Raw genomic sequence first — 2524 nt, 5'->3', positions numbered from 1 at the left:
AAAGAGAGAGGCTGAGGGTAACAACACATGTTATTTTTTTTTGTTTAGTCCCAGTGCTTTTGTTTCGTCAAGAAGAGTGCATAAATGTGGTTAAAAAAAGGAAAAGAAAATAACTGAAACCAAGAGGAGTACAGGTGTGACTAGAATGGGTTGGGAATCTTTCAAAGAAAGGTTTTATCATTGGAAAAAATACTATTATTAGGAAATGTTTCTCAGGTCTAGAATGATACAACACAATAGTTTGTAGCCTGATCATTAGGTTGCTTATCAGGATTTAGGGATGGTAGCAAAGCAGGGACTTGGACCTGAGTCTCTGCATCCCAGGCAAATACCCTAATCACTGCCAGTATCTCTCTCTCTCTTTCCTAATTAATCAAATTATGCAGGCTGCAGGGAGTCAATGACCTAGTGTTCTTTACTTCACAGGTGTTAACAATCACCTCTGAAGTAACAGTTAGTGTTAATGGTCATTCCACTGCCCTTTTTTAGGGCAATATTGTTGTCTGCTAGGGGTCCCTATTTCACAGCTCCTGCCACTGCCTCTGCATCCCAGGTACCATTCTTGGGGCACTCATTTTAATTTTCACCAGCTGGCTGGAACTGGCCTCTGAAATTTGGAACTGTCCCAGCCAAACCGGGATGTATGTTCACCCTAGGATTAGGGCACCTGCCTAAGATGGACCCAGGGTAAGTTCCTGCTCTGCAACAGGAAAAGTTGGTTTAAACCCAGGGGCACATCCCCACAAGAAGGGAACATGCATTTCCCCGGGGACAAATAGTAGCACCACATATTTATGCAGTTATGTGTCCCCAGGAAATTAACCTGCATGTGCACACTGGTACGCAGCAAGTTGCTCTGGGTGGGGTACGGGAGGCTGGAGCCAACACCTGGGCTGGCCCCAAGAGCTTTACTTGGGGTCCTGGGGGCCTTCTGGGGCTGCAGCAGCGGTGATCTGGGTATGTGGAGCCTGGCCAGTAGCTGGAGCATGGCTCTGGCTGGGCAGTCTTTGGTTTCAGGTGCCACCATGTGCTCCATGCTGCTTTTTTCTGCCAGAATTTTTCTTGACACCAGGATCTCCCAGTGTCAAAAAAACCACTGTGCTGCAAATTAGCTGCTAGGAGAATGGGTGCATGTGTGGCACATCTGGTTTACAGTGCCGCAGATGGGTTTGTGGTGCTGCGAACCACATGTGTGTGCTCGTCTGGACATGTGCCCCAATGAGGCCTCCTCCTCCCCTACAGCCTCATCCTGGTCCACCACTTTAAATGACAATAGGTAATAAAATAACTTAGTGAGCAGCAACACAGTAGCCCCAGCAGCATCTCAGGCAGCCAAACTGTGACAGAGCCTTTCTTTCCTCTCCTGCAGGAGCTTCTTTTCCAGTGTGTGTGTTAAGGTGCACCCTCACTAGTGCTGGGACCTCTACATGACATGGTAGTGTGCCCTAATGAGGCCTTCCTTTCCTTTCCTGCAGGAACTTCTTCTTCAGCAACTGCCAGAGAGCTCTCCCTGCCAGCCCCAGCCGTGGAGCTTAGATGTGCCCAGGGCCCTGTGTCCTTCCGGTCAAGTGCTAGGGGTGTTGGCTCCCCTAGTGTTGGCACTGTGGTTTTTTTGACACTGGGAGATCCTGGTGTTAAGAAAAATTCTGGCAGAACAAACAGCATGGAGCACATGGTAGCACCTGAAACCAAAGACTGCCCAGCCAGAGCCATGCTCCAGCTACTGGCCAGGCTCCACATACCCAGATCACCACTGCTGCAGCCCCAGAAGGCCCCCAGGACCCCAGGTAAGGCTAAGGATATGGCACTGACAGACAAGGTCCTTTGGGTCAATTTGGTATCTTTAAGTAGACCAACTGAATAGTTAGAGAAAGTTGGGACAGTGAGCGGTTGTGTTTTGATTTTATGGAGAGGGGGTTTTCTTGATTGTCTGATGGGGATAAACAGCTTATGGTTAATGAAATGAGAATTTTTATAAAAGAATTGAATGGTAGAAAGAAATGTTGTTTTGGATATATAAATGATGCGTTACTTGTGGTGTGTGATGGGTTATGTTGTGTTTTTTATGTTTATATGTTTATTATTAAACCCGCCCCCCTGAATAGTTAGAGAAATATATCTTAGCAAGCTTTCAGGTTGAAAACCCCTCGTCAGGCTGGGGAAGCACCTGCAACTGATTTGTGTGTGTGCTGTTCCTGGATGGAAGGAATAGTAAAGAAGCCAGAGGCTGGCATGCAATGCAGGCAATAAAACCACTTTTCACAGCTGAGCCTATGAATTTCACTTCATCAGCCTCCTAGGTACAGAAACTCATGGACTCAATATAGACAGTGGAGTTCTGACACGCTACAACCTGACGGATATCTGACTTCCCAGGTACCTCTCCATGCCTGCCACATCCTCCTTCCCCCGCCCCGCCCCGGCCTGTCCCTCACCCCCTGATGCCTCCATTTCCATTCTCACTGGCTGGCTTTCTTGCCTGCTTTTCACACCTCCTCTGGCTTCTTTACTATTCCTTCCATCC

Source organism: Alligator sinensis, unplaced genomic scaffold, assembly GCF_000455745.1.
Source record: "Alligator sinensis unplaced genomic scaffold, ASM45574v1 scaffold658_1, whole genome shotgun sequence".
NCBI lineage: Eukaryota > Metazoa > Chordata > Crocodylia > Alligatoridae > Alligator > Alligator sinensis.
This window is presented reverse-complemented; position numbering follows the sequence as displayed.